The sequence below is a fragment of the Ambystoma mexicanum genome, chromosome 7p, assembly GCF_040938575.1.
Source record: "Ambystoma mexicanum isolate Mex_15411 chromosome 7p, UKY_AmexF1_1, whole genome shotgun sequence".
Classification (NCBI taxonomy): domain Eukaryota; kingdom Metazoa; phylum Chordata; class Amphibia; order Caudata; family Ambystomatidae; genus Ambystoma; species Ambystoma mexicanum.
The window spans coordinates 814,186,027-814,205,608 of NC_090939.1; the positions used below are offsets into that span (position 1 = coordinate 814,186,027).

Consider the following 19,582-nt stretch of genomic DNA (forward strand, 5'->3'; position numbering starts at 1 on the left):
AAAGGACAGTTAAGGGCGGCTGAAGGATACTCAAACCCGGCATACAGCCCTCCACCATATGTGGCTCATGGAAAGATACCAATGGGGGACGGGAGGAGAGAAGAGCAGACTGTAGAGATAGGAAACGATGAGTGGGTAGCTGCAAGAAGGGTACACCCATCTCCCAGCCACCCAGATTATGGAGTTACAAGCGGCTGCACCAATGGCCGAAAAAGAAGTATGGGTGAAAAGAGGATGCACAATGTCACCAACCGACGCACTATGGCGCCAGGGTGGCACTGGGAAAGTTGTAATACCATTGGCATTGTTAAATACCGCCTTGAACCAATTACATCACCCTGCCCATACAGGTAAAGAAATAATAGCAGCACGAATTAGAGAAGATTGGTTTTGTCCCGAGTTAACATCCCATGTGTCAAATTTTATCAGCAATTGCCTTACATGTCAACAGTTCACGGCCGGTCATACTTTAAAGGTGATAAGAGGTACCATACCCCGACCAGAAGGACCTTTTCGGCACCTCCACATTGACTATGTTGATATGATCAACATTTGTCAAGGCAATAGATACATGATAGTAGTAGTATGCCCATTTTCTAGGTGGATCGAAGCAGGGCCCTGTTCACACCCTGATGCGTTTAGAGCAGCCAAATTTATAGTAAGGGAGGTATTCCCCAGGTGGGGAGTGTGCGAGGTGTTAAGATCAGACAACGGACCCCATTTCGCAAATGAAATGTTCCAGCATATCACATCCCTACTGAACATTAAACACAAATTTGCATGTGCGTACCACCCACAGGCCAATGGTGTATGTGAACGCCTGAATGGCCTATTGAAGGAGGCAATTGCTAAAATACAGCAAACAACAAAGAAAAGTTGGTTGTATTGCCTTCCGTTAGCACTGTTCGAACTTAGAAACAGGCCAGGGTCCGACCACCACCTCACCCCACACGAGGTGGTTACTGGACGCCAAATGCGCCTTCCCCTAACACCAACGTCAAGGGCATTCACCGACCAAGAAAGTTCTGCGAATGTGTTAGGTGATGAAATGTATCAATATGTGTCTTCTTTGATTACTAGCGTTGTGTTTGTGTCTCAACAGCTCGAGCGCACACGGGGCGGGTCCACCAGCAACCAACAAATAGACGAAAATACAGAATTGGGAAAGGAGAACTTGTGCCAACTTGCCAAAGGTGACCACGTACTACTTCGAAATTTTAATAGAAGGTGGAACCAGCAGAGGTTCACTGGCCCCCATTTAGTAGAGGACGTATCAACAAGAGCAGTAAAACTAAAGGATAAGCGTGCGTGGAACCACCTGCATGATGTAAAAATCTACAAACTGCAGACCCGCCCCAGCGCCAACGACAGGTCCATTGGAAAAACGCCAACAACATCCCCGGCAGCGGAAGAAAACACAACCACAGACAACGACCCAATTGTCCCCTCGGAGAGAATAACGGACGAAGAAGGGGGTGATCCCCACACTGCCCACCCCATGGTCACACGTTCAAAGAGTAAAACTGCTCCCGCCATCTGAGCAAACCCCCCCCCATTGACTACTAAATACAATTGTAATAAAAACTAAGGACTTCGCTTGAACCAATACACATGTAAACACGTGAATGTTCTCTTTTTCTCTCGCACATACAGGAGCTGCGTAATATTGTATTGTTAAGAAAAGTTATCTAACAAATTCAGTGTGCAGGCGTAGATGGTGCTGCCAGACGATAGTTACCCAGAAGAATTGTCACACCAATTTGTATACGAAATAAAAAGGCCAACATACTTAAAAAAGAAAAGGGTACGTGTATACTACACGGCCTTCCTCCTGGCCATAGAAAATTACATGCCCCACCTCCGCCCATACTTGCCGGTCTTGAGAGACCGATCACTTAGAGTAGCGTGGGAGCAACTCTTCACCTGGGCACTGAATGACTATTTGATAGGGAGAGCTTAATGAAACAAAACTAACATTTAATAACAAGCACTTTTTGAGAATTTTTAGGCGGGCAACTTTAACGTCGCAAGAATACGCTGCCAGGACTGCAGCAAGGTAAGAGCAAAATGTCGGTGAGGTTAGAATATGTAATAAAAATAATAGGGATTTTTATGATCACCGGAGTTTTGGCTGCCTCTGTATGGCAGTACAGCTATGCTATGAGTTTTTTTGCTGCACCCAAACCTAATGTACCCCACCTCCCTGCTGCAACAGGTGTTACGTCAGGTGGTAACAGTAACAATGAACAAAAGCGAAATAAAGTTAAACGCAGCACATACTCAGACAATAAAGGTATTGATAATTATGTACAAGATTCAGCACACGTCACAAACAACATATGGTACCAGCACATGACCCGCATTGGTAAGCAGACAACTGAGGATAGCTGTTACGTTTGCTCATTAATACCATACGCCATGAGCGCTTCACGAACATTTGTTGCCACAGAAATAGATGAAAAAACAGCACAGTGCATAATATATTTGGCCCTGTTCCAAACGAAAGGAAGATTCCAAGGAACAGTAGTGCACATGACATGGAAAACACGAGACTCATACCCATATGAAAACAACTTCCTCAAGACCTATCTGAGTTATCACAAGACCAGTTTACATGCTGAAGCATTCAGATACATAACAAGTGGCCCTGAAAAAGGAGAAACAAAGAAGGTAACACTGCAGTATCTACCATGTGATTGGTACGCCACGGAAGTTCCGGGTAAACAAGGATGCTGGGAGAGGCCATTACTGACGATAACAGGAAAGGTGTTCCTGGGTACCAGCTGGGAGATAGGAGTGGTTGGCAGCAACATGGTAACAAAAGAAACTATCTCAACCATCGAGACACACAATCATCGATGTTGGACGACATGGATCAAGTATGTACCAATGCTCACGTGGGTAGAAGAAGATGAAGACCCGATAACTATATTACCATTGACTGCGCCCAAAGTATGTTACCAGCATAAAGGAGAGGTGGACGTGGGATATAACACCAATTGTGCAAGTGTGATGGAGTTACCTGAGGGGGGAGCGGGAACAGCAGTAATAATGGACCATTATTGGGCCTGCGGAGAAAAGGCATATCATACACTGCCTCCCCTGTGGAGTGGTGTGTGCACAATGGTACACGTCAATGTACCATCACTAGTGGTACCTAAGAAGCATGTCGATGTGGCGAAATTTCCGAAAATGGATGAAGGAGACAGGAGAAGAAAGAGATCTGCACCACTCCAGAAGGAGCAAGAAAACAGGACCAACAGCAATAATACTGTCCTAAACAGGAGAAAAAGACAAGGAGAGCCATTAACAGGAAATTATCTGTGGGGAAGGTCGGAAACGGAACTAACCTCAATACCGCCAGAACACAGACTATTCAGCAGAGCAGCAATGTTCTTCTCCTCAATAATACATCCGGGACTGCAGGCATACGCAAACGCAAAATGGCTGCAAATAACCAGATGGGAACTAATGATGACCATAAATTCGACAGTAAATGGGTTTAACGCAATTAAAGAGGAGCTGCGAGCTGTAAGGATGGTAGCACTACAGAACAGATATGTATTGGACCTTCTCACAGCAATGGAAGGAGGAGTTTGTGCAAAGATAGGACAATCATGCTGCACGTTCATACCTGCCAACGATGCCGACAATGGTACACTAACAGAAGCAGTTTCACAATTGGCCCAGATGCACTCCAAAATGATGGACGAAAGTAACGGCGTAAACAAGGATAAAAGCTGGTTTTCACTATTATGGTCATGGATGCCATCTTGGCTGTCAGATGGACTGAAAATAATAGTGGGATGTGCTATTTTGGCTGGAGCTGCACTGATAATAATTAGATTTTGGAAAGCCCGGAAGGCGCGCTCAACTGATGAGTTGCTGGAAATGGTGGGAATGCACCCCTTGATGCCAGCGGATGACGGCCAGCACACAGGTGTGATAATACACGAAAGGGAGAAGTTGCGCACCCAAATCATCGCCAATCATCTAGACCCACCATCAGTGAAGATCGAGAACCCAAGGAACCCTAGGAGCTACATAGGAAGATGGGTGTACTGTACTCCTGGAGGAACATGCGAATACATGTATTGGTCATTTGAAGATCACGTAAACCATTATGGACATCTCGGAGGGATAACCAAGATATGGAGAGTAAGAGGAGATAACGAGAAGGATATGTTTGTGGTCGACAAGTCGACCAGAGGGGGGACTGAAGTGGGAGAATGGAAAACCAGACTCCCGTCCTTCACCTCTCGCGCTTGGCCTAGAGGGTCGCGGCCCAGACACCCGCCACGAGAAGAGTTTGCCCATTTACCAGATGACCAAATACCCTGGTACAGAAACATACGGATGTGTCCATCTGCCTGCCCAACAGCCCGCACTGGCCATGCCGACACCTGCGGCACGGACCAACTAGACTGAAATCTACACATCGTTAGAGATGCCATGACGACCTAGATAACGGGAAGCACCGCTGAACTATTATACACGCTGAACATTTCCACACCAATCTACACGAAGAACATACTCAGTGCTCTGACGTAGGCGACAGGCTTATTCACGGACGTGCATCTTTATTATTTTTACATAGGCTTTCAGAATGCAGAAACGCAAGACGCACCATGAGCTCATTTATAACGCTTGCTCACGCTTCTCTTGAAACCCGTTACCATCATGAGAGATATACTGGAAACACGATACTGGCCATGAAACTGTATGCCACTATAACCTAAAGCATCCATGCACTAAATGGATTACTCGTGCACCAGGCCCAAGCAGGCCTCAAGCAAGAGTTCCCGTGGACATTAACAAAGCAAAAGTCAGGTTGCTGAGCCTGCAGAAAGAACCCAGTGGAGCAACTAGCCAAGGTCGTACTGTTGCAAACCCACAGTCAAGAAACAAATCTTCAAAGGCACGATGTTGCAACCTCGCACTCCACGTACCAATGTTAAAATCATATCTGCAAATTAAACCAGACATACAGTGGAAAAACAATATTAATTGTGCAGAATTATGCCTCAAACACGGTCCCTCCCCACGTGACCAAGCCGAACCTGACGAGATGCCAAAACCCAGGAGAGAAAAGGCGTCTGGGTACCTCGCTACGAGACGCAGGCCGACACACTTGAAAGGCTCAATGGACACCTGCTACAGTGGGAACGGTCAGTCTCCCACCTATGAATAAATCCTCACATTGCCTGCACGTACCCATACTGAAACACTGTTGCAACCACAGGTGCACCGTGTGCTGGGAACAACGGTGGTCCCAGGCTGGGGAGCTCACGGATGCACCAATCAGAACATGAGGTTCTTATCTCAGACGTCAGTAACGTTAGCCAATCCTCAGGGGTCTTCATGTAACAATTCTTATGTATCTAATTGTAGGGACAACCCAGATATACCACCTGACTACATCTTAACCACTAATATCATTCTCTATATGCGTACTATACTAACCCCACCACTCGAGCAACCAATCAAGAGTGGCGATAGGTTCTTTTGGTAACTTTTTGGAATGACGCAAGTAGCGCGTCATAATGTAGTAAAAAGGGCCTGCGAGCCCCACTATTGTGTGTGTGTCAGGACGAACGCGTGCGCTCCTTGACCCATCCCTGCCGTTTGCATAATAAACGACAGAAGTTGCCTTGCTCCTTGTGTGTGCCTCATACTCTGTCTCGATCCGAGATATACACGGGAGGAGTTGGGGCCTCCCTGCCCGGAGGTCTGCGGACGGCCCGGCCGACCCCGGCAGAATCCCCCCCGACAAGTTGGAGGCACTGCTGAGATCTGTTTAAGATCGACTTTTATTTTTTATTTTTCCAGGCACTCCCGTTGCGGGGAGGCCCGGCGGCGCGGCCCCCTCTGCCGTTGCCCCCTTCTGAGGACTACAGGACCATCGCGGAGCTGCGAGAGGACCGGACAGCGCAATCCGGATATTGGCCCTCGGGAGCCGGTTGAGAAGTATCCCGCCCGCGGTCGGCGAGTGTCCAGACGTGGTCCAGACGAGGGGAGGTGGCGAGCCGCTTGGAGGGGTGCACGCAGTCGAGCGGCCCTGCATCGAGAGAACTTGGTGAGCATGACACGCACAACAAGCAATGCGAAATTGTGAGGGAGGGGGCGGAAGTAAATAAGGGAGGAGGGAGGTATTGTAAAAAGGTGGGGTGAAGGTTTAATTGAGTGATGATAATGGAATGAATGGTAGTGAATTGAGTGCGAGAGAAGGCGGCTAACGTTACGCGAAAGAGGGGGGCAGGGCACGAGAACAACACGTGCAGACGCTCGCAACAAAAAGCTAACGTTACGCGAAAGAGGGGGGCGGGGCACGAAAACATCACGTGCAGCCGCTCGAAAGACACTGATTGGCCTAAATCGCGACTACGTGTGAGGGTGGGTGTGTGTGGTTTCCTACGATTTGACATTTATCATTCAATGAGTAGATGAGGTTCCCTATTGTTCGAGCAAGAAACTCGATAGGTAGATGAGGTTCCCTATTGTTCGAGCAAGAAACTCGATAGGTAGATGACGTTTCCCTGTGGGCGGTGGCTAGTTACGTAGTTGCCCAAAACGGAAGATAATTGGCTGGTTAAGCCCTCCTGTTGAGGGGCGTATCACACGCGAGGCGACGCAGCGTGCGCAGTCCGGTTATAGTATTGATGAGATTACCTTGTTCCAGGAGAGACAGGAAGACAGCTGTAGGGTTAGCGGGGTAGATTGCAAGTGTATTTTGAATTTAAAGAACATAACACGAATATACCAGTAGTTCGAAGAAATAGGTGACGTCACCAGTAGGGATTTAGTAAGATATCGTGAACACAAGAAGCTTTGGGTTTGACATTGGTGGGGAAGAGAAACATGATAAAGGAGCGGACACGGAGATAAACGATAAACGAGTGGATCAAAGAGGAGAAGGGGAAGGGGGCGTGGCTGCGCACGGAGAACGCCGGCCACGGCAAGTGTAAAGGTGGGAGGAGAACGGGGAAAAAGGACGACTGTGTAAGATCGTCGTAAGGGGTACGCAGCTGCAGGGGGCTGCGTGCGCTTCGGCCGCAGGGGGCCGTAGGGGAAGGAATATAATATAACATCATAAATATATTTGTTTTATAATTTTTTTTTTTTTTTTGTGATTATTATCATTGTATAAATTGTCAAAGGATTGTCGTAAGTCCCCACACTTGCGGGGCAAGGTAAGCAATAAAAGGTTGTATGTTGCAAACTGGTAGCAAGGGGAAGGGTAAGAAAGGGTGCGCTAGTATGTCATACGGGAGAGGGTTGGGAGGGTGGGGGAATACCCTCACTACCCCACTACAACATATATGCACCACACTGCCACCACATAGGGAGAAGTTAATTAAGTACAGCATAGAGTGGACCCAGGGGACGGACAACAAAATGTTGACACCATGGCCGCCTAATGGTAGCTTTGACCCATATGCCCAACATTCACTATTAAACCATCTGCACAATACATACAAGGGGAAGAAGTTGGCAAACCATGTGGAGGTGTTTAACTTATGGAGGATGTTCCAGGGGTCTAGACCAGGACCAAATGGAATGTTCACTATGGGGGAAACACCGGAAGAAAAGGAGATTAAGAAAGAAGGAACGGATGGGGAAAAGGAGAGTGAAGGAACAAAGAATATGGGGAATGAAAAACTGGGTGGAGGAAAGGTTGATAAATTAGCTGACATAAAACAGGAACCGAGCAATGAGATACCCTTAACACCGGGAGTGAAAACAGAGGGGGGAGGGTTGTACCCTTTAAGAGAATTAGGAGAAATAAAAGGACAGTTAAGGGCGGCTGAAGGATACTCAAACCCGGCATACAGCCCTCCACCATATGTGGCTCATGGAAAGATACCAATGGGGGACGGGAGGAGAGAAGAGCAGACTGTAGAGATAGGAAACGATGAGTGGGTAGCTGCACAGATATTGTTGAAATTACGAGGATCACTAACTGGAGAGGAAAGGGAGGCGGTAAAGAGAACAAACGAGGATAGTGAAAGAGAGAGTGAAATGAGGGGAGAGGAGCTGCTACGGCAGAAGGAAGAGATTTTGGAGGAAAGATTAGCTAAACTAAGGGATGAGCAGAATGAACTGATAAAACAACTTGAGGGGGAGGAAAGAGAGAGAGTGAGGAAAAGGAAAGAAGATAAGGACGAATTGGAAAAACTAAGGGAGCAAAGTGAGGAGAGAAAGAGGGAAGCTGTAAGGGTAAAAGCAGCAGCAGAAAGGGTATCAAGAGTAGTGATGAGGGAGAAGAAGAAGGAAGAAGAAGAAAATGAAAAGGAAATGGAAATATGGAGGAGGAGGATAATATCAGAGACAGCTAAAAAATATGAAGAGGGGAAGGTAATAGAGAGTATAGTAGAAAGAGAAAGGGTGAAATGGGAAAGGAGGAGAGAGGATGAAAGGATATTGGAACAGATGAGCAACGAAGTAATGGAGGAATTAAAAAGGAAAAGAGAGGAAAATAGTAGGGAGATGGAGGAGAGGAGTGAAGGGGAGAGAGAGGAGAGTAAGAGGGAGAGTGAAAGATGGGGAGAAGTATATAAAAATAGAGAGGTAGCAACAACGTCAGCACTAAGGGGAACAGTTGGTAACAACGGAAAGGAAGAGGGAGACCTAATAGACTTAAAAACTGTAACAATAAAAGGAAAAAAGGCAGAGTGGGGGGCGCAATTTATGAATGATTTTTGTAGTGAGGATGGAAGGAAGAGTGAAAGGGAAAGCTTAGATAAGCTATACCTCACTAGAACAAACATAGATTCGCCATGGGTGAGTAGAAGATGGGAGGAGCTGGAGAGAAGTAAGGAGGAAGTGAAAAGAATGGGAGAAACACAAACTAACGAACACACGCCACCGACGCTCACCAACCAACACACGCCACCCACATCACCATCACGCTCTCTAACGCCACACCCCACATGTTCAACAACTGCACGCTCTCTGCACAGAATAAAGCTCGCACCCTTCATGGACGAAGTTACACCTTATGCATGTCGGCTTAGGGACCTCCCTAGTCGCAGGCAAGACAGGCAAACAGACGTGCCAATATTGAACACAGGAAAGGATGAAAAAAGGGGAAAGGAAGAAGAGGGAGGTAGGAGAAGAGGTAGTAAGGAAGGATTTGAAGTAGTAAAAGGAATGGGGGAAGAGGAGGGGTGTGAAGAGTTAACATCATGGAGCATAAAGGATGACACAAGACAGAATGTAATGCCACTGCTGGAGAGAGGAGGGGTTAGACCACAATATGTACCTTGGAAACATACGGATAAGGAAAACATAAAATGTAGGCTCCCATCATTAAGTGGAGGTGCGGGTAAATGGATATATGAAATGGAAAAACACACCGCAGGACAGAAACTAGCAGTGGGAGATGTTAAGGGCCTGTTAATATCAATATTAGGGGATAGAGCGGATGACATTTGGAAAAGAGCGGGATTCCATGGGGTAACAATAACAAACACATCGCATGATGGGGCACCATTTGCAAACTGCAGACATGCGCTATGGCAGGCACTAAGAGTGCAGTACCCAGACACATCAGACATAGGAGCCATTACTTCCCGTAAGATGGGTGAGAACGAGGATCCTGTTGATTATATCCAGGATATTCAAGAGAAGTGGCGCATGGAAACTAGAGAACAATGGGACAAAACACCAGCCATATTTTATCATATACTAGTACAAGGGCTCCCAGAAGGAGTTCAGAGACAATTAAAGAAAGTAGTGGGGATGGAAGCAAAACCATGGCCGGAAATACAACTGACTATAGTACATCACTGTAGAACATGGCAAGGAAAAATGAAACAAAAGGAAGAGGACAGGAAAACAGAAGAGGCCAAATTAGTACAGAAAAAACTTACTAAATATACCATGGAAGGGGCACTAATAACTGCGCCAACACCAATGGCCCAAAGCCCAACGCAAGTAGTGGCTGCACAAAATCCAGCTCAAATAGCGCCTCCACAAGAGGTAATAGAGCAAGTGCTGCCTCTGCAATCACACGCACAGAACATGGGAGGAGGGTACCCAATGCAAGGAGCTGGGTATTATAATTATAATAGAGGGAGAGGAGGGTTTATGAGGGGAAGAGGATACGGATATAATACCCAACAACAGGCTGGGGGACTCAGAAATAACTACCAGACAGGGCAACCAGTATACCAGGACAACACAGGGAACTTCCCATGGCAAAACAGGGAACCACCCGTGTGTTGGAGCTGCGGACTATTAGGACACATGTCACGTACATGCAGGGTCAGGCCAGGAACACCAGCATGGAACGAACAAGCACAACATAGGACATCACAAGAACAGCAGGGCATACAACCACAGCAGATGTCACCACAAGGGAGTGACCAACACTATTCCCTACCACAACAACAAATAAAACAATACCTGCCACAAGTAACTGGTGCAGCGTTAATACAACCACCACCACAACCTGAACGAACGCAATTGGGTGGGGTGACGGTGTTGGGGCACAACCCTTACACAGGGAATGGCCAGTCATTGTACCCCCAATAGGACAGCCCACAGACGGCCTTGGTGTGTCCCATCCTGTCAGTAACACCTAATAGTGCGGAGGAGCCACGCATAGAGGTAACGATAGGTGACAAAAAATTATCATTCCTTGTTGACACCGGGGCGACCCGGTCTTGCATAAGGGAAGGTAAGTTTAAGATGTCAGGCGAAGCCATGAACACACAAGGGTTTTCTGGGGCTAAAGGGTTGGTTCCATTTACTGATAACGTTCCGCTATCTATTGGAGATTACGATCTGTCAGTACCACTTTTGTATTATAGTGCCTCACCAGTAAACATACTGGGGAGGGACATAATGAACAGATTAAATATGACGATCTCCTTTACAGAGGATGGCATAATTTGCTCTACTCCAGGGATTAACATGCTTGCAGCACGACAGATTTTGCAAGCATACTGTGGACAGATAGCGATCAGGGCGGAGCCGGTAGACGGCGAGCTATTCCAGTACGGAACAGACATGGCATTTGCATGGATGCCAGGGATAGGAGGGAAAATATGGAGGAGACCAGCAGCCTATCTATTCCGACCAGAAACACCAGCTAATGAACTGGAAGGGAAGGTCATTGCAGTGGACATTGAGAGCATTATTGCAACAGCTGATTATGTTGCTGTGCACGCCCAAGATAAAGAAGGGAGAGCATGGAGGGCGGTGATAGCACTAGCAGAAGGATGTAGGCTGACCCAGGTGTCAGATGAAGAGTTGTTTTCAGAAGAAAAGGAGGAAAATGAAATGGTGTTCATGATGAGTGTAGAAATGTGGCTAACAGTGGCTCACAAACAAGTGGCACAGAAAATTGCAATGGCACTTGAGGCACCCGCTGGCACACCAGTCCCATTTTTTAAAGAAGATATGTCAAAGGTGCCAAAATCATTATGGACTATTAGCCCTTATGATGTAGGATGCATTAAAAGCATAGGGGGTGTAAAGATAAAATTAAAAAAGGGTGCCATACTACCAAGAGTGAAACAATACCCATTGTCAAGAGAGGCAGATGAGGGCATATACGAAACCATAACAGCCCTTATAAACAATGGCATATTGGTCCCCTCAGAATCCCCATGCAACACAGCTGTGTACCCGGTGCGCAAGGCTAAAGGAGGGTCTTGGCGGTTCATACAGGACCTCAGACCGTTGAACAACATAGTAGAAGCAGAGTATCCAGTAACAGCAAACCCGGCCACAATTTTGTGTGGCATTCCAGCAGAAGCATCACGGTTTACAGTGATTGACCTTAAAAATGCTTTTTTCTCAATACCATTACACCCAGACTCACAAGACTTGACAAGCTTCACTTACCGAAATAGGAAGTGGAAACATACCAGATTACCACAGGGATATTGTGAATCACCTTCAATTTTCAATAGGGTAATACAGATGGATTTGGGTAACGTTGAGTTGGAAAGCACAGTGTTACAGTATGTGGATGACATAATAATTTGCAGTACAAATGAAGATAAATGTAGAGAGGACTCATTAAAAATGTTGACGATATTGGCTGAAAAGGGGTACAAGGTAGACATGGAAAAGATACAATACTGTCAGGAACAGGTACTTTACATTGGCCAACTGATATCACAATATGGAAGAAGAATTGCACCACAAAGAGCACAGGCAATATCAGGCACTCCCGTGCCACAGACTGTAAGAGAACTGCAGCAATTTCTGGGACTGTGCAACTACTGTAGAGCATGGGTATTTGATTACAGCTCTTACATAGGACCCCTGCTTGAGGGTTTGAAGGAAGCAAATAAAGGGGAGAAAAAGTTGGGATGGACTATGGAAATGAAGGAGGCATTTGATGAATTAAAAGAAGCGATATCAACTGCTCCAGTACTAGCATCCCCAGACTATGAGCGACGATTTTTTATATTTTCACATTGCGACTCAGCAGTAATGAAAGCAGTATTGGCCCAAAAGACTAGCATGGGCTATAAACCAGTAGCATTTTACAGCGGTCACTTAGATCCAATAATGTTAGGACAATTCTCTTGCGAACAAGGTCTTGCTGCAGCTGCATTTGCAGTAGAAAAAGCATCATCAATAACTATGGGGTGTCCAACTACACTATTTGTAGAACATGCACTATTTGCGATATTGAATAAACCTAAGTCCACACTGACGACACAGAGGGCAACAGGTTATGAGATTATTTTGTCCAAAGCTGAACTGGCAATTGTTAGATGTAGCACGGTTAACCCTGCAAGGTTCCTAGCAGAAGTAATTGAAGAGGGAGATTACGCCCACGACTGCACCCAAGTAACTGAGATGTACTCATGTACTAGGAAAGTTGAAGAAAACGCACTAGAGGGAGGTGAGCTTTTGTTTATTGATGGGTCATCAACTATTGATCAAGGAGACGGGATAAGGAGGACTGGGGCAGCAGTAGTACAAATGATGGAAGCGCCAGTGTGTGTGGCTATTAAGTGTGTACAATTACCACAGCATTACTCTGCTCAAGCGGCGGAACTGGTTGCACTCATATTGGCACTAAAGGAAAGTTTTGATAAAAAAGTTACTATATATTCCGACAGTGCATATGTTACATCCACTGTCCACTCAGGGCTATCAAAGTGGAGAAGAAGAGGGTTTAGGAGAGCTGACGGCACTCCAGTACAACATGCCCTCTTGTTGGCTGAACTAATTGAAGTAATAAACGATCCCCAAGAACTAGCCCTAGTAAAATGCACAGCACACACCAATGGAGAAGACTATATATCAAAAGGAAATGCAGCAGCAGACGCACATGCAAAATATGCTGCATATTTTGGTGAGATATGGAACCCCACAGACTCACAGAGAGGGAGAGGGAGGGGAATAGCGAGGGAGATGTTAATAAAAGAAGGGTACACCCATCTCCCAGCCACCCAGATTATGGAGTTACAAGCGGCTGCACCAATGGCCGAAAAAGAAGTATGGGTGAAAAGAGGATGCACAATGTCACCAACCGACGCACTATGGCGCCAGGGTGGCACTGGGAAAGTTGTAATACCATTGGCATTGTTAAATACCGCCTTGAACCAATTACATCACCCTGCCCATACAGGTAAAGAAATAATAGCAGCACGAATTAGAGAAGATTGGTTTTGTCCCGAGTTAACATCCCATGTGTCAAATTTTATCAGCAATTGCCTTACATGTCAACAGTTCACGGCCGGTCATACTTTAAAGGTGATAAGAGGTACCATACCCCGACCAGAAGGACCTTTTCGGCACCTCCACATTGACTATGTTGATATGATCAACATTTGTCAAGGCAATAGATACATGATAGTAGTAGTATGCCCATTTTCTAGGTGGATCGAAGCAGGGCCCTGTTCACACCCTGATGCGTTTAGAGCAGCCAAATTTATAGTAAGGGAGGTATTCCCCAGGTGGGGAGTGTGCGAGGTGTTAAGATCAGACAACGGACCCCATTTCGCAAATGAAATGTTCCAGCATATCACATCCCTACTGAACATTAAACACAAATTTGCATGTGCGTACCACCCACAGGCCAATGGTGTATGTGAACGCCTGAATGGCCTATTGAAGGAGGCAATTGCTAAAATACAGCAAACAACAAAGAAAAGTTGGTTGTATTGCCTTCCGTTAGCACTGTTCGAACTTAGAAACAGGCCAGGGTCCGACCACCACCTCACCCCACACGAGGTGGTTACTGGACGCCAAATGCGCCTTCCCCTAACACCAACGTCAAGGGCATTCACCGACCAAGAAAGTTCTGCGAATGTGTTAGGTGATGAAATGTATCAATATGTGTCTTCTTTGATTACTAGCGTTGTGTTTGTGTCTCAACAGCTCGAGCGCACACGGGGCGGGTCCACCAGCAACCAACAAATAGACGAAAATACAGAATTGGGAAAGGAGAACTTGTGCCAACTTGCCAAAGGTGACCACGTACTACTTCGAAATTTTAATAGAAGGTGGAACCAGCAGAGGTTCACTGGCCCCCATTTAGTAGAGGACGTATCAACAAGAGCAGTAAAACTAAAGGATAAGCGTGCGTGGAACCACCTGCATGATGTAAAAATCTACAAACTGCAGACCCGCCCCAGCGCCAACGACAGGTCCATTGGAAAAACGCCAACAACATCCCCGGCAGCGGAAGAAAACACAACCACAGACAACGACCCAATTGTCCCCTCGGAGAGAATAACGGACGAAGAAGGGGGTGATCCCCACACTGCCCACCCCATGGTCACACGTTCAAAGAGTAAAACTGCTCCCGCCATCTGAGCAAACCCCCCCCCATTGACTACTAAATACAATTGTAATAAAAACTAAGGACTTCGCTTGAACCAATACACATGTAAACACGTGAATGTTCTCTTTTTCTCTCGCACATACAGGAGCTGCGTAATATTGTATTGTTAAGAAAAGTTATCTAACAAATTCAGTGTGCAGGCGTAGATGGTGCTGCCAGACGATAGTTACCCAGAAGAATTGTCACACCAATTTGTATACGAAATAAAAAGGCCAACATACTTAAAAAAGAAAAGGGTACGTGTATACTACACGGCCTTCCTCCTGGCCATAGAAAATTACATGCCCCACCTCCGCCCATACTTGCCGGTCTTGAGAGACCGATCACTTAGAGTAGCGTGGGAGCAACTCTTCACCTGGGCACTGAATGACTATTTGATAGGGAGAGCTTAATGAAACAAAACTAACATTTAATAACAAGCACTTTTTGAGAATTTTTAGGCGGGCAACTTTAACGTCGCAAGAATACGCTGCCAGGACTGCAGCAAGGTAAGAGCAAAATGTCGGTGAGGTTAGAATATGTAATAAAAATAATAGGGATTTTTATGATCACCGGAGTTTTGGCTGCCTCTGTATGGCAGTACAGCTATGCTATGAGTTTTTTTGCTGCACCCAAACCTAATGTACCCCACCTCCCTGCTGCAACAGGTGTTACGTCAGGTGGTAACAGTAACAATGAACAAAAGCGAAATAAAGTTAAACGCAGCACATACTCAGACAATAAAGGTATTGATAATTATGTACAAGATTCAGCACACGTCACAAACAACATATGGTACCAGCACATGACCCGCATTGGTAAGCAGACAACTGAGGATAGCTGTTACGTTTGCTCATTAATACCATACGCCATGAGCGCTTCACGAACATTTGTTGCCACAGAAATAGATGAAAAAACAGCACAGTGCATAATATATTTGGCCCTGTTCCAAACGAAAGGAAGATTCCAAGGAACAGTAGTGCACATGACATGGAAAACACGAGACTCATACCCATATGAAAACAACTTCCTCAAGACCTATCTGAGTTATCACAAGACCAGTTTACATGCTGAAGCATTCAGATACATAACAAGTGGCCCTGAAAAAGGAGAAACAAAGAAGGTAACACTGCAGTATCTACCATGTGATTGGTACGCCACGGAAGTTCCGGGTAAACAAGGATGCTGGGAGAGGCCATTACTGACGATAACAGGAAAGGTGTTCCTGGGTACCAGCTGGGAGATAGGAGTGGTTGGCAGCAACATGGTAACAAAAGAAACTATCTCAACCATCGAGACACACAATCATCGATGTTGGACGACATGGATCAAGTATGTACCAATGCTCACGTGGGTAGAAGAAGATGAAGACCCGATAACTATATTACCATTGACTGCGCCCAAAGTATGTTACCAGCATAAAGGAGAGGTGGACGTGGGATATAACACCAATTGTGCAAGTGTGATGGAGTTACCTGAGGGGGGAGCGGGAACAGCAGTAATAATGGACCATTATTGGGCCTGCGGAGAAAAGGCATATCATACACTGCCTCCCCTGTGGAGTGGTGTGTGCACAATGGTACACGTCAATGTACCATCACTAGTGGTACCTAAGAAGCATGTCGATGTGGCGAAATTTCCGAAAATGGATGAAGGAGACAGGAGAAGAAAGAGATCTGCACCACTCCAGAAGGAGCAAGAAAACAGGACCAACAGCAATAATACTGTCCTAAACAGGAGAAAAAGACAAGGAGAGCCATTAACAGGAAATTATCTGTGGGGAAGGTCGGAAACGGAACTAACCTCAATACCGCCAGAACACAGACTATTCAGCAGAGCAGCAATGTTCTTCTCCTCAATAATACATCCGGGACTGCAGGCATACGCAAACGCAAAATGGCTGCAAATAACCAGATGGGAACTAATGATGACCATAAATTCGACAGTAAATGGGTTTAACGCAATTAAAGAGGAGCTGCGAGCTGTAAGGATGGTAGCACTACAGAACAGATATGTATTGGACCTTCTCACAGCAATGGAAGGAGGAGTTTGTGCAAAGATAGGACAATCATGCTGCACGTTCATACCTGCCAACGATGCCGACAATGGTACACTAACAGAAGCAGTTTCACAATTGGCCCAGATGCACTCCAAAATGATGGACGAAAGTAACGGCGTAAACAAGGATAAAAGCTGGTTTTCACTATTATGGTCATGGATGCCATCTTGGCTGTCAGATGGACTGAAAATAATAGTGGGATGTGCTATTTTGGCTGGAGCTGCACTGATAATAATTAGATTTTGGAAAGCCCGGAAGGCGCGCTCAACTGATGAGTTGCTGGAAATGGTGGGAATGCACCCCTTGATGCCAGCGGATGACGGCCAGCACACAGGTGTGATAATACACGAAAGGGAGAAGTTGCGCACCCAAATCATCGCCAATCATCTAGACCCACCATCAGTGAAGATCGAGAACCCAAGGAACCCTAGGAGCTACATAGGAAGATGGGTGTACTGTACTCCTGGAGGAACATGCGAATACATGTATTGGTCATTTGAAGATCACGTAAACCATTATGGACATCTCGGAGGGATAACCAAGATATGGAGAGTAAGAGGAGATAACGAGAAGGATATGTTTGTGGTCGACAAGTCGACCAGAGGGGGGACTGAAGTGGGAGAATGGAAAACCAGACTCCCGTCCTTCACCTCTCGCGCTTGGCCTAGAGGGTCGCGGCCCAGACACCCGCCACGAGAAGAGTTTGCCCATTTACCAGATGACCAAATACCCTGGTACAGAAACATACGGATGTGTCCATCTGCCTGCCCAACAGCCCGCACTGGCCATGCCGACACCTGCGGCACGGACCAACTAGACTGAAATCTACACATCGTTAGAGATGCCATGACGACCTAGATAACGGGAAGCACCGCTGAACTATTATACACGCTGAACATTTCCACACCAATCTACACGAAGAACATACTCAGTGCTCTGACGTAGGCGACAGGCTTATTCACGGACGTGCATCTTTATTATTTTTACATAGGCTTTCAGAATGCAGAAACGCAAGACGCACCATGAGCTCATTTATAACGCTTGCTCACGCTTCTCTTGAAACCCGTTACCATCATGAGAGATATACTGGAAACACGATACTGGCCATGAAACTGTATGCCACTATAACCTAAAGCATCCATGCACTAAATGGATTACTCGTGCACCAGGCCCAAGTAGGCCTCAAGCAAGAGTTCCCGTGGACATTAACAAAGCAAAAGTCAGGTTGCTGAGCCTGCAGAAAGAACCCAGTGGAGCAACTAGCCAAGGTCGTACTGTTGCAAACCCACAGTCAAGAAACAAATCTTCAAAGGCACGATGTTGCAACCTCGCACTCCACGTACCAATGTTAAAATCATATCTGCAAATTAAACCAGACATACAGTGGAAAAACAATATTAATTGTGCAGAATTATGCCTCAAACACGGTCCCTCCCCACGTGACCAAGCCGAACCTGACGAGATGCCAAAACCCAGGAGAGAAAAGGCGTCTGGGTACCTCGCTACGAGACGCAGGCCGACACACTTGAAAGGCTCAATGGACACCTGCTACAGTGGGAACGGTCAGTCTCCCACCTATGAATAAATCCTCACATTGCCTGCACGTACCCATACTGAAACACTGTTGCAACCACAGGTGCACCGTGTGCTGGGAACAACGGTGGTCCCAGGCTGGGGAGCTCACGGATGCACCAATCAGAACATGAGGTTCTTATCTCAGACGTCAGTAACGTTAGCCAATCCTCAGGGGTCTTCATGTAACAATTCTTATGTATCTAATTGTAGGGACAACCCAGATATACCACCTGACTACATCTTAACCACTAATATCATTCTCTATATGCGTACTATACTAACCCCACCACTCGAGCAACCAATCAAGAGTGGCGATAGGTTCTTTTGGTAACTTTTTGGAATGACGCAAGTAGCGCGTCATAATGTAGTAAAAAGGGCCTGCGAGCCCCACTATTGTGTGTGTGTCAGGACGAACGCGTGCGCTCCTTGACCCATCCCTGCCGTTTGCATAATAAACGACAGAAGTTGCCTTGCTCCTTGTGTGTGCCTCATACTCTGTCTCGATCCGAGATATACACGGGAGGAGTTGGGGCCTCCCTGCCCGGAGGTCTGCGGACGGCCCGGCCGACCCCGGCAGAATCCCCCCCGACACCTTCATTTTTCGAGTCATTATAGCTCCCATATCAGATGTGTCTGGATATAGCGTATGCAGCGCTTTCCATACTGCTGCTCTACAGTTATTAAATGGCGCTCCGTCATGAGAGGTGTTAGTTATGGTTACCCTAGGGTAGCCTGCCCTATTCCGCACATCGTCTGCTCTTTCTCAGAATATAGCAATTAGGAGACCCTTGATGTCCCATATGGCTAGGGTGATGCCCCCGTCATTTTTTCTAGCTCATGTATCCACTTCCCGGCTCCCAATGTTAACATTGGAAGCTTATTTTTGAGATTCTCTCGGTCCATGTGTGGCCATGGAATATATTGCGGTCTTGCTCCCCCCTTTTCTAACAGTGGGAATTGGAATGCACAATCTTCCTTTCCCTTCTCTATACCCCCTCGGTCTCTCGCCGCGGTGGCATTCCCGCCTTGCCGTCTACCTGGCAATGCCCTTAATCTATCAGTATAGGCAGGTGCCGACGCCCCCCTCTGACCGGGGCGCGTGTCTTCATCTCGGCTGGACTGTCCAGCGGACTTAGGTGTCCTACTTATGG

General features: G+C 46.5%; 1 protein-coding gene across 2 annotated transcripts in view; it reads left to right on the plus strand.

Annotated features, from left to right (window-relative positions):
* Positions 1-19,582, plus strand: part of LOC138526336 (G-protein coupled receptor family C group 6 member A-like) — a 420,619-nt gene that overhangs the window by 95,196 nt on the left and 305,841 nt on the right. The window lies entirely within an intron of this gene.